A 14,494-nucleotide genomic window follows, 5' to 3' on the forward strand; every position below is an offset into this window, starting at 1 on the left:
GGACAACGCCACCGCGCCGCGCCGATTCCGTCTTCCGCTTTCCTTTTTCGGTTATTTGTTCGCCCCGTTAGATGCACTTTGTGCAGTTCCTTCGGAATTTCAGGTCACCCAGAATTGCAATTCGACCGGGGAACTGTATCCTTACCAGTGGATGGGCCGAGTGTAAGTTTATGCGTTGTTTCCATAATGACTTTGCGAGATATTTGAATGAATCCAATTGCAAACTGTAGTTATATACTAACTGTACGTCTTACATTTTTTTTCAAAATTTTAGCTGATGCCTAAAGGAGCATGGTGTTCTACGAAGTTCTAACAGATCATCAAACCAACTGGTCAACTACATCACGGCGCACACGACGTAAACTAACTATAAGCCATTTTTATTGAAAAATTAAGTGTTTTAGAATACAATAAGTAAAATGTACACAGCGTATGTATTAATCTACAAGGAGTAAATAAAGACAATGTAATTAAAAAATGTTTCTGCGTTTGTATTTATTGACCTGACCAATCTCCATTCTTTTCCCGCGCGTACGACTTGTCGTTGAATTGCAAAAGTAGCGAAATTCGAGAAATATCATTTTTCGCCCGTCTAGCTTGACGTTGAGTTGTTCTTCTGAATTATCGTGCCACCTCCTTCAATATCATATTCTCCTAATACAATGTTCGGTTTTCCGAAAATTTTGCGAAAACTTCGACAATTAAACTTCGTATTAGGAGCACATGATATCGAAGGAGGTGGCACGAAAAATTCAGTAATACAACCCAACCACAAGCCAGACGGTCGAAAATTGGCGAAAATTCTCGAAAATCTCGAAAATTGAGTTTTGTATTAGGAGAACATGATATCGAAGGAGGTATTCGAAATTCAGTAGTACAACCCAACGACAAGTCAGACGGTCGAAAATTGGCGAAAATTTTCGAAAATCTCGAAAATTGAGTTTTGTATTAGGAGAACATGATATCGAAGGAGGTATTCGAAATTCAGTAGTACAACCCAACCACAAGCCAGACGGTCGAAAATTGGCGAAAATTCTCGAAAATCTCGAAAATTGAGTTTTGTATTAGGAGAACATGATATCGAAGGAGGTATTCGAAATTCAGTAGTACAACCCAACCACAAGCCAGACGGTCGAAAATTGGCGAAAATTCTCGAAAATCTCGAAAATTGAGTTTTGTATTAGGAGAACATGATATCGAAGGAGGTATTCGAAATTCAGTAGTACAACCCAACCACAAGCCAGACGGTCGAAAATTGGCGAAAATTCTCGAAAATCTCGAAAATTGAGTTTTGTATTAGGAGAACATGATATCGAAGGAGGTATTCGAAATTCAGTAGTACAACCCAACCACAAGCCAGACGGTCGAAAATAAGCGAAAATTTTCGAAAATCTCGAAAATTGAGTTTTGTATTAGGAGAACATGATATCGAAGGAGGTATTCGAAATTCAGTAGTACAACTCAACCACAAGCCAGACGGTCGAAAATTCTCGAAAATCTCGAAAATTGAGTTTTGTATTAGGAGAACATGATATCGAAGGAGGTATTCGAAATTCAGTAGTACAACCCAACGACAAGTCAGACGGTCGAAAATTGGCGAAAATTTTGGAAAATCTCGAAAATTGAGGTTTGTATTAGGAGAACATGATATCGAAGGAGGTATTCGAAATTCAGTAGTACAACTCAACCACAAGCCAGACGGTCGAAAATTGGCGAAAATTCTCGAAAATTGAGTTTTGCATTAGGAGAACATGATATCGAAGGAGGTATTCGAAATTCAGTAGTACAAGTCAACGACAAGTCAGACGGTCGAAAATTGGCGAAAATTTTGGAAAATCTCGAAAATTGAGGTTTGTATTAGGAGAACATGATATCGAAGGAGGTATTCGAAATTCAGTAGTACAACTCAACCACAAGCCAGACGGTCGAAAATTGGCGAAAATTCTCGAAAATTGAGTTTTGCATTAGGAGAACATGATATCGAAGGAGGTATTCGAAATTCAGTAGTACAAGTCAACGACAAGTCAGTAGAACATGATATCGAAGGAGGTGGCAGGAAATTCAGTAGTACAAGTCAACGAGAAGCCAGACGGCCGAAAATTTTTCGAAAATTCAGAAGTGAAACTCAACGAAAAGTTAGGCGTGCGTAAATTTTTGCGTATAACTAACATAGTAGTACAACTCAAAGGAAAGTTGGACAATGGGGAAAAATGAATGGTTTAATAAATAAACACGCAGACACGTTCTTTTTATTACAATTTATTTATTTATTCATTATAAATTCATACATGAAATGTGTAAAAAAATATTTTACATGTATATAACCTATATTCTAAAGAGAATCCGAGGATGGAAATTGGCAAACGGTCAGTTAGGTATCCTTCAAAGGTGCAGAGCTTGATTTGCAAGGTAGAGAATGGAGTACAGGACGGATAGTAAAATCGTTACCGACATCTTTTATTCTGAAGTGGAATCGGCGACGAAAGAGGCGTCGCGTTATCGGGCCGCATAATTATCAATGCGACTGATGCATATTTCATGACGCGGTGCGGCGCCGTTAGCTTTCAGAAACGAATGGACGCGGTGCAGACAGTGATAGCAGGGCCACTCATAATTACTCGCGGTGACGCTGGCTACCGACGAAATGTAATAAATGTACGCCGGAGTCCAATAAACGTCAAACATCGATGACAAATCGTCAAACAATATCCGTGCCCATCGGCCGCGTCCGCCGATTCGTTCGTGATTAAGGAGGGGTCGACGATTAACCCTGTTGAACGGATTTGTCCAGCCCTCGGACCCTTGCCACCCCCGCACTACCTGCAAGAAGACTTTACTGGAGAACTACGATCGCCAGAGCGGACGATTTGTGTAATGATTTTTAACTCGATGTTATTTCTGGTTTAACGAACACTCTGCTCCGAGTGCCTTGTTAACCTACCAACCCTCCTGCACCCTTCAACGCCCTCTGGACACTCTTCTATAACTTTTGCCGCCCCCAGTACCCTTCGTTGCACTGGTTTCTGCATGAAGACGCACCGGCGATTGTTTCATAAAATAATTGTTTATGATTCTATTACTTGAGCTAAAACTTCGAAAACTAAATATATGAAATAAAACTATATATAGTAGCCACTAATAGCATTTTTATTTGCTGAAATACCTGAAGGGATCGCTGGGAAATGTCCTCACAAAGTCAGTCCCAGTTTCCTCCAGCAGATATTTTCAAAGGGGGTAGTTTTCGATAAAAAATTTCGCTGAACTTAGTGGGCCAGCTAAAATTTTGGAAAAATATATTAAAAAATAGAGCTATGTCGTAGCTACTAACAGCATTTTTATTTGCTGAAATATCTCAAGTGGTCCGTGAGAAATGTGCTGACAAAGTTGATCCTTTAGTAGATGTTTTCAAAAGGGGTATACAAACAATTTTTTTGATCTTATTGGAAGAGTTAAAATTTTGAAAAAAAATACTTAATGTATATGTAACATTTGCCTAGAGGATTCGCCGTTGGATTTATTCGAATAGGCGAATTGCTTGCCGAGAAATCGCGTAAAGTCGGAGGCCTCTTCCTTTCCCGATGCTATTTACCGGAGCGATAAACACAGAGGAAGGAGCCATCGAGCAGAATAAAGTGGACAGCGGAAAAATCGGCTGGCGGGGGTGGTTCCGGGCGATTCGCTCGGCCCGTACATCCCCTTTAGAGGATCGCGTTACGACCGGGTCACTCTGTAACCCAATAGCGAGCCGACACTTTTCTGTTGGCTGATAATGTCGCGAATAAACTCACCCCCGCCGCGACAAATTGAATCGCGGGGGCGTCGTCTGAAGCGTCTCCGCGCCGGAAACTCCTACCACTGGAGGCTGAAGCGGAACTTCCCTCGCGAGTCTTGCGCGCTCCTTTAAACTAGGGGCCTCCAATTAGCAGACTTTAGAAGCGCGGCGGGCTTCAATTATCAGACTTATAACGGTATCGGCCGTGACGTAATGGATATTTTATGCCATCCCTCACCCTCCTCCTCGCGTTTAATAAAATGCAATCTTGCGCGAGAAGAATTCGCCCGACAAATCCATTCTCAATAGATCGACCCTCGGAATCGTTTTTTACACTGTCTATAATTATTCCTTCGGTGTGGTCTCTCGCGCGTGCGAGACTTCATCGAACTATGTTTGAATAGACCGAAAAAATTATTGAGGACCATAATGAGGTTATTAAGAGAATGTTGGTCGTATGATGTGGCTCTTATTGTAGAAATTGCAACCCCTAATGGATGAAACAAATTGCACAAGTATATATTTTTCAGAATCTTAAACCTTTCACCGAAACTAGATACGAAGTTATTAATTAAGGGGGTGGTTTCCAGCCAATTGCAAAGAAAACTACAAGGCTCACCCTTCTGGACTCACTATCCCTGTTCAGTCTCCAACAAAAATAACGAAAAAAATGTGACATATTGCAGGCACCGAGACAGGTACTCCTCAATTTTTTCAAAATTTTAGACCTCTCAGAAGGGGTAAGAAAAATATGATTACTATAGAGGTAGTTTATACAGTTAATACAGTTAAGATACATTGTTACAAAGGAAAATGTAATGATCAACTTTTTGACTCATTTTCTCTATTTAGTCTGGCGTAAAAATTTCGAGAAAAATGTGGCACATTTTAGCTTCCACGATACGCGTCAGGTGATTTTTTCAGATTTTTAGACCTCTCACATGTGACAGAAAAAAGATTATTACTCGGGGGGTGGTTTTGCGAACAGTTGCAAAGAAAAATATAACGACCATCTTTTGGAGCCATTTTTGCTATTCAGCTACAAGTAAAAAATTAAAAAAAATATGACATAATCCAGGCACCGAGATACATACTAGCCAATTTTTCAAAATTTTAGACCTCCCAGAAGGGGTAAGAAAAATATGATTACTATGGAGGTAGAGGTCCAGACAGTTACAAAGAAAAAAGTAATGATCAACTTTTTGACTCATTTTCTCTATTTAGTCTGGCGTAAAAATTTCGAGAAAAATGTGGCACATTTTAACTTCCACGATACGCATCAGGTGATCTTTTCAGATTTTTAGACCTCTCACATGTGACAGAAAAAAGATTATTACTCGGGGGGTGGTTTTGCGAACAGTTGCAAAGAAAAATATAACGACCATCTTTTGGAGCTATTTTTGCTATTCAGCCACAAGTAAAAAATTTGAAGAAAATGGAGGATATTTTAGCCTGTAGGGTACACATTAGTGAATTTTTTCATAATTTTGCAGATCCAGCTAATCCGTAAAATCTAAAAAGTTCTCGCATCGAACGTTGAAGTAAAAAAGCTACGTGAATGATATTTCCGAAATTGTTCGCGATGGTTGAGAAATATAAAAAGCAATTTCTGCGTGTTGTGGGTAGGTTGTCGGGGGTGGCAGCGAGCCATTAAGTCGAGTTAGTGAGGCCGGTACACGCCCTGAGGAATCAGGCGGGGACCTTGTTCCGGCACGTCTGATAAACGGAAGAACAACGGCTCGTCTGGCCGGCTGGATGAGTGGCTGGCTGACTAGCGTGATTAGCTAAGTGATTGGAAACCCCACCCTGTCCGACCGTGCACCCATAACCCATTACGCTTCGAAACGATTCAACTTCTTTCCCCGTATGAATCAAGAAATCGCCGCCAGCCCAGAATAATCTTATTGACAGTCCTCGCTCATTCAACGGGCTTCCGAGTCGTTAGCCAAGAGAACCTGGGATCTCCTATCTTCTCTCAAAGGACCACGCTCCCATTGTTAGTGTCCCCACCACCGCTTCCTATTAGCAGATTTCAATATATTAGTCCTCGACCACCGTCGGTATTCTGTCAAACGAAACCAATGAAAAGTGGAATAAATTTTCATTTATTCCCAGTTTAAAAAATCCCCTACTTAAACATAGCATAGTTTGTTTTTTTTAAATGTTAGAAATTATTTGCCTTTTTTTGAAGTATTACTTAAAATTATTACCAGAATTGTATGTCTTCGCATACTTCATTTAATGAATATTTGATTTAGTAAAAAAGTCCCCTATTTAAACACAGAATATTTTGTTCTTTTAAATGTTAGAAATTATTTGCCATTTTTTGAAGTATTACCTAAAATTATTACTAGATATGTATTTCTTTGGATACTTCATTTAATGAATATTTGATTTAATAAAAAAATCCCCCACTTAAACATAGCATAGTTTGTTTTTTTAAATGTTAGAAATGATTTGCCATTTTTTGAAGTATTACCTAAAATTATTACTAGATATGTATGTCTGTGCATACTTCATTTAATGAATATTTGGTTTAGTGAATACTGAATCAATTTGAAATTCTGTGAACATGTTTATCGATATTTAGAAAAGGTACAGTCACTTTTTAAGGCCAATAAATCCGCTCGATTCACAGTTATGGCAGGAAACGTATGCCTTGACAGTGAATACTGATGTATCACATTTCGATGAATAAATAAAGTGGAAATATTATAGCTATCACATTGAAATTTTTTGGGTGTGTTCATCACTGACTGGAGAAGATACAGTAATTTTTTCAAAATGAAATATCCACTCGATAGACAATTATGGCTAGAAATGTCTGCCTTAAAATTGGTTTGAAAAATGTTTGTCGTAAAACTCGATGAATAAAATAGAACTATTGTAACTACTCCTTCGAAACTTTTGTTAGCATATTTACTACTGTTTGGAAAAAAATACTTTAATCTTTTTAAGTAGAAGTGTTCACTAGATTCAAAGTTATGGCTGAAATTATTCGCATTTACAGAATTCTTCATTTTACCCCATAATATAATAATATAATTTTCTTGTATATATTATTGTTTTATGTATTTTCATTCGAAATAACACTTCCAGAATTGTGTCTGGCTGTTGACAGAAAGCAACTTACAGCAGAATCTAATATATCGGTGATATATGATTTCTTACGGGGGTGGAAACAGTTCTTGTTACTTAGGAAGGATTAGGGGACACGCGTGATTGATAGCGATCGTTATAGCGATTTGTTTTCCTGATACCAACGGGGCTTGATGCGTGCAGCAATTGGATTGTTTGGTCGCGAGAGATTATGCAAGATTATACGAGAGGATCAAAATAGACGACTGTGACGTAACAAATGTATTTTTCGGAGCTTAACGAGCGGGAGAAAATTTTGTAGAAACTGTACGATGTAGAACCAATGTGTAGCTACTATTCACATTTTGGTTTATACGATTATCCGAAATAGTGATTGAAAAAATTATTTATAATTAGACAGCGGATTTTATGCATTTATGGAAAAAATGAGTAGGTGTAAATCAAAATAGTAAAAACATTAGAAGAATTTAAAAATACTTTTATATTGTTTTCAACCTATTAAACATATTTTAAAAGAAAATAATTTCCTAATTCACTCCACTTTGTTATAATGCAGGTAGAAAACTGTTATTTTGCATAAAGATCAGCTGTCTACTTATAATGTTAGCAATCCCCAATTTTGGCAGAGATTAATTGTAAGGGTAGCTGTCAAGAAATAATTTTTTCTGCCCCTAAAGAATGAGTTAAATTTTTGAAAAAAATATGAGAAGTAGACCTAATAGGCACCTATTATTTGCACTTTATTTCATTCAGATAATTCAAATAGTCGTCGAGAAAATAATTTATAAGCTTACTCCTTTCGGTCATACAAGGGTAGTAAAAAAAAAAAAATTTTCTGCCTTAAATAGCCCCTCAAAAATTTTGAAAAAAATCGACAGAATAAAGCTAATCTGTACCTATCGATTACGTTTTGGCTCATTTATATATCTCAAGTAGTCATCGAGGGAAACGTTGCCAAGTTTCACTCTCAACATAAGTGAAAAAATCTATTTTCTATGGTGTTAATTATAATCTGACGTGTTCTACAGATTGTAAACGATGGCGGAAGTCGCTCGGAACACGGACAAAATGGCGGCAATTCGGTCGGTCGTTTTTCCTAATTACCGAAAGTCACCAATCAAAATTATGCAGATAAATTGTTGCAGGCATTCGTGCAGCTGTTCTGCATACGTTTAACGGAGCGCTGTTACGACAACAAGGGTCCGCAGCGCGCGTTTCGTTTCGAAACTGAATCAACGCGTTAATGCGCCCGGCATATTATTACACGTAACACTGCCGCAAACAATAATTAAGAGCGCAGCGACAATTTATCTATCATTAACGAAAATAACCAGGCCGCTACAAATCTTGTGAAATTCATGCAACGCTCCCCGAAACTCAAAATTTAGATCCACTAGCTATCCAAACATTAAATTCCACCAGTAATATCTCATTTATTATGTGGACTGTGTGCACAAATTGTTTAGTGTATTTAATAGGAGTATATATATATAATCACGCTTGCGGATTATTTAGTACTCAATTATTTTATTGAATTACCGTCGCGAAATTATTCCTATTATGAAATCAAATTTTGCTTTACTGTTGCATATCTATTAATGCTTTCTAAACTTTTTATTATGGTTTGTATTTTAAAGAATCGCAAATAATACGCCTATTTATTGAATTAGCAAGAAAGTATTTAATTTCGGTGAAAGGTGAAATAGAGAGCCCAATTTTTTTATCCAAGCAATGGACTTTAATGAATAAGATATTTCCCTTTTGTTCGATGATCTTCTGCCAACAAGAATAAATAAGAAAATATTTTATTGATTAAAAAGTCCAACGTTTCAATAAAGAAATTCGGTTTCATTTCACCTTAAAATACCGAGATAACTTTCTTGCCAATTAAATAGTGTATATTTCATATCCCGGAGCAATTTATTAATCTAATTAAACCTGAAAATAATTTCTTTTCTGTTGCAGGTGAGTCTTTACTTTCTCCTGGGCAAGAAAGCCGTGGGTGAGTCGACATAAATATTCATAAAAACTGAAAGATTCGTTAGGATGATGCCAATGGATGTTTGATTATTTTGTGAGAGAGGTTGACTCGCGGTAGCATCGAAGGTAAATAGCGACACGGTTGACCATTCGTTGGTTTATTCAGAAGAGGCGATGGAGCAGGTTCCATTATACGCTCGAGACGCCGTTGAACTTGAGCACGAGGAAACCAAGCATGTCAGCACGGACTCGCCTCATTTTACATCCCAATAAACCGGTATTAGCCACCGCAATAAATACTCCTGGTGCATTGTTTGCGCCAATAGGGGCCTCATCCGTCTGCCGATTAAAGCTGACGTCGCAGGAGGCTGCCGAGTGACCCGGTACCAACCGCAGTTAATATTATTCACGTCTACAACGTGCTCATAATCATTGGTACATTGCTATCGAACCTAAACATTCTAATCAGAGTCCCCCTTCAAGAATAATTTCAATTTTACGCTAATTACAAAGCATCAAAAACTATTTTCCTTGGTTCTTCTGGATGTTTATCTTAACAACATGTTGTCCACGTCCTACAACTTGCTCACAACAATTCATACATTATTATCACGCGTAAAATTGTAGTCAAAGTCCTATTTCAAGAAGAAGTGTAGTTTCTCTACTGACGAGAATTTGGTATTGGTGTCAAAAACAATTTAGACTGATGGATGCGCATCCTGTCGCGTATAATATTGTATAAAAACACTAAATAATCCCCGTATTATATACAGGGTGAACATTACAAAGCGTTACAGACGAAAATCTCCAAAAATATTTATTATACGCAAAAATGTTTCAGGTGGAAGTTATTCAGTAAATATAAAAATTTATTGAACAGTAGAATGTCAAATATTGAATAGTGATTTTCAATATTATACAATAATGAATTGTAAAACAGTTCACATAGACAATATTAAAATTTTGAATGAGAATATTGGAAATACTCATTGTCAGGACGAATAGCAGAAATTAAATATTCGGTAGAATAAAAGCAATTCAATACGTCAAGAATAAATAAATATTACGATATAAAATATTTAACAAAAATATCAGATGTTAAAAATACTCTGATAGAATAGAAGGAATTAAATGTAGAATATAAGCAATTCAATATTGTGTCGAATAAAAGGAATGATTAAGTGGCATAAAAGAAACTCAATATTAAATGAAGTAAAAGGAATTAAATATTATACATATAAAGATGGTACCAGTGAATGTAATTTAATAGTACTAATACAGTGTAATTCATTTTTGACCGGGAACATTCAAATTGTCATCTAAGTACTGAATTTGTGTAATTGAATAGCTGTTTCATTTAGAATATCGGAAACACGAGATATCATCAAAACTAAATTTTTAAAAATTATTAATTAGAGCTGTGAACGGTCCTAAGCTATAAAAATCGTACGATGTCCAAGGATTAATAGTGCTAGTAATTTAATTTACTGATTGAATAGTACCTGCAGATCTAACGGAATTTATCAGTTTCATGAAAAATAATTCCACCCGTGAAAAATTAATAACCTCTCCGGTCCCTCGATCAAATAGAGCAGAATTTAAGATCACAAACCATGGTTTCCAGCGGAATCTAAAAATTACAAACGACATATCCAATATCTTTGTTAGGTCGCCGCTTCCGTTTGTTTTCCGGGCGGTTTCCAATATTACGGTTCGATCAATTTAATCGAGAAGATCGAGCCCCCATAAAGGACGATCCAAATTTCCAGCATAAACGGTAATGACCGTCCACTTTTCAACTGCAATCTTCCCCTGGCCGTGGGTCAGAATTCGCCCGATTCATCTGAATTTCCCGGGTACTATCCTGAATAGAATCCACGGCTTTCAATGGAATATTAATAACTTCGGCCGGAACATACGTCTATATAATCATTCATATTCATGTATTTTTTACCCCCACCCACGCCCGTAATCGTGACGAATCCGGCATTAATTTCTACAGTTCGCTTGATATCGATTCATCGCGTTTTCTACTCACTTCGGTTCAATTGTTTCGACACTATGCTTTCCCAGCTGGTACAGTGATCATCTCCAACGATTCTATGACATACTATTAATCATCGTTTTATTGGAAAATCGTACTACCGGATTTTGTTTTTTTCAAAACACGATTTCTTTTCAGGTGAACATCCTTATTAACTCTGAAAGCCAATTACTCCAAAAGACCATATAAAATAGTCGAAACAAAAGGCAGTCTATTTCACATATTTTTTTCAAAATTTTCATGCATTTATTAAGGCCAGAAAAATTTATTTTTAGAAAACAACCCCTTCATGTCTACCGAAATACCTGCACGATTATTTAACACATTCGAATGAAACAAAAGGCATCTGATAGGTACATATTGAGTCTACTTCACATATCTTTTTCAAAATTTTAATCTGCTGATTAAGGCCAGAAAAAATTATTTTACAAAACAACCCCTAGATATCTACCAAATTAAGGAGCACTATTTTTGGCAGCATTTAACTTCATCACTATTTAACACATTCGAATGAAACAAAAGGCAGGTGATAGATACACATTAAGTCTACTTCACATATTTTTTTGAAAATTTCCATGCATTTATTAAGGCCAGAAAAATTTATTTTTAGAAAACAACCCCTTCATATCTACCGAAATACCTGCACGATTATTTAGCACATTCGAATGAAACAAAAGCCAGGCGATAGACACACATTAAGTCTGCTTCACATATTTTTTTCAAAATTTTAATCCGCTCATTAACAATAGAAAAAAATTATATTCCCAATGCCATCCCTGGATTGCCGTTTACAAAAAGATTACGATCAACCATACGAGTAATTATCTTAACAATTACTTGAGGTATTTAAATAATTTGAAACGCAAATGTTAGCTATACAACAGCTATAACTTCCCTAATTTTAAAAGTATTAAATGCAAAGACAATTTTCATTAGCTTTTATGGAACGTTATATTTTCGCGCGAGCCCCAGTTAGAGGAAACGTAGTTAAAACAACAGGATTTCACGTGCACTAATTCCCAACATCCGTCGTCAACTAGAGCCGCAGACAGAACGAGGAAAAAGTTCCGTATCGTTGTGGGAATTTGTAATAATTCTAATAATTATTAAGTTCCGCAGCCGTGACTCAGGGGACAGAATTTCTAAACGAAGTTTCCGCGGATGCTACATTTCGTGATTACAATCGTAATATGACGGGGAATTACAAAGAGAGGTCGCGAATAAAGCTTGGATTTTATTCTGTAAATTTTTACAAACGAATCTCTGTTTAATTTCCTCCTTTCCCGAGAAGAAACAACTTGTTTCGACCCGAATGTAGAATCCAATGAAAAATGCATTCTGATTTTGTATTATGTTGCCGAGCGTAAATAAATACTATTGCATTTGCATTAATTCAGCTTCGACCGGTGTATCAGAGAATACTGCTCCGTATAAAAAAAACTTGCAAACAGATGCTTCATTTGCTTTTTCTCTTAGTCTTCCAAATTAATCGATAATGCAATAAATTGTCTGACTCGCGCGATAAATTAAAAAATTGCTAACATCGATACGAATACAAAGATATCTTTATATTTGCCGAAATTAACATGAATTACTCATAGTAAAACGAAACCACAAAATCTCAGAATGAAAGCTGCAGTACATTTTCTAAAATTAGAAGTGTGGTATACACATATAATTCTAGTTATAACTTTTGAATTAGTACATATTTTTTCTTGAAAAAATGATTATACGTTAATCAGACATAGTCAGGCAAACCCGATAAAATTTTACAACGACATTTTTTAATCCCCATTGGGATATTTCTATGTAAAAGTATGGAAAATCAAAAATGTGGTATTCAAAGATTAGTATTAACAAAAAGTATTAAAAAAAAGTGGATATTTTTTCTTGAAAAAAATGATTATACGTTAGTCAGACATAGTCAGGCAACCCGATAAAATTTGACAATGACATTTCTTAATCCCCACTGGGATATTTCTATATAAAATTATGGAAAATCAAAAATGTGGTATTCAAAGATTAGTATTAACAAAAAGTATTTAAAAAAGTGGATATTTTTTCTTCAAAAAATTATTATGCGTTCATCTCAGACACAGTGAAACAACCCTATAAAATTTCGAAACGATATCTGCACTCATTTTTTTTTTTTTAAAGCTCATGAGAATCTCATCATTTTAATATTAGCATAGTTTAATAGCGCGTCGTTAAGATTCTTTTTAAAAATTGCAAACCGACGCGGCGCGGCGCCTGGGAATTTCGCAATCTCAAGAAAATGCAACGGAAGTGTTCCCCGGTGCATAATACCGACACAAATAAATTCGCCATTCATAAGATCGAGTCGTTTATCGGTGTGACCCAATACCGCAAGAAGAGAATGCATAACGAGCCGTTTGTGTCGCTGCAATAGCTTGGAGCATAGTAGACGCGTCGTCAACGACACCCTAGCTTGCCGGGAGTCCCCGGGAATCGACATAGTTACGACTGTTACAGCCACGCTTTATGGTGTATTTTTATCGACGAGCTACGAACTGAACGACCCGAGCGTCGCACGCTAGTAGTAACGACCACGCGTGGTCAGGCGGTCACAGAGACGAAGCGAGCTGCTAGTAGTAACGGCCACGCGTGGTCAGACGATACGGAGACTGATGTATGTGTGTCGTGATTACTGCTTCCGGTTACGCCGGTCCTGGAGCTGTCATGTCAAATTAAAAATAAACATTCAAATGGCTTTGGCGAGCTAAGAGAAATTACAAAGCTTCGTTACACAAGATGCGTGCAAAATAAATTGATGTAAGCCATTATTTCTTTAATAATAAGCAGGCTACTGGGAAATTAATTTTTTCTGGCACCGCAACCACCACAGCTTTAAAAGACAATGTCTTCGTTCTCAGACCAGTTAAAAAAATCCAGCCTACGTTTGTTTCTCCCAATTCTACAGCTGTTTGAACGAGAAATGTGCGTCGTTTTCGCGATGTCCGACTTGTATCGCTACGTACTACTTGAGTGACAGAAAAACTGTTGTAATTATGCGATAAAACATCGTACAGGGATGAACCTAGGCTCATTTTAAAGCTCAATTCATGCGCTTTCCAGCCTGCCTAGTTATTTTTCGTCAATAAAATTTTCCTTAAAATTAATCACATGGAACATTTTTTTACTTCGACAGAAGTGATGCAGTTAATATGTTGCGTGGGGGTTTTTTTTTGCTCGTTGATTCTCGATTAGAATTCTATTTGAAACCGATTGCTTATAGGTAGGATGCCTATGATTGTCCGCAAGATTCTTGAACAAGTGATAAAACGGGAGGCAGCGAGGTAAAGCTTAGTACACGGTCGTCGTCGTGGCACTGTGACCGAGCCAGGGGTCTGTTCGAACCCCCAGCCGACGCCTACATGAAAGCGCATGCGCGCGGCTTGTCCCAGAATGCAGGAGAATGCTCGGAAACCCGAAGCCCGAAACACGAGCCAGCCTTGGCTCGGTCCGTGTCTCGGAATACTTTGCGCCGGCCGCGACCGTAACACGGCTGCCACGCAGCTTCTCTCTCCGGCGACGTCGCCGTCGGTAACATCACCCACGATATCCTTCTCTCCCAATAG

The 14,494-nt window shown here is 37.3% G+C and overlaps 1 protein-coding gene and 1 long non-coding RNA gene across 5 annotated transcripts in view; both read left to right on the top strand.

Annotated features, from left to right (window-relative positions):
- The window catches only part of Mib1 (E3 ubiquitin-protein ligase mind bomb 1), a 640,458-nt gene that overhangs the window by 437,809 nt on the left and 188,155 nt on the right, over positions 1-14,494 (top strand). The window lies entirely within an intron of this gene.
- The window catches only part of LOC143217866 (uncharacterized), a 50,121-nt gene continuing 44,466 nt past the window's right edge, over positions 8,840-14,494 (top strand). Inside the window, exon 1 of the long non-coding RNA XR_013010918.1 lies at positions 8,840-14,459. This is a non-coding gene — a long non-coding RNA (uncharacterized LOC143217866). The remainder of the gene's footprint in view (positions 14,460-14,494) is intronic.

Source organism: Lasioglossum baleicum, chromosome 18 (assembly GCF_051020765.1).
Source record: "Lasioglossum baleicum chromosome 18, iyLasBale1, whole genome shotgun sequence".
Taxonomy (NCBI): Eukaryota; Metazoa; Arthropoda; class Insecta; order Hymenoptera; family Halictidae; genus Lasioglossum; species Lasioglossum baleicum.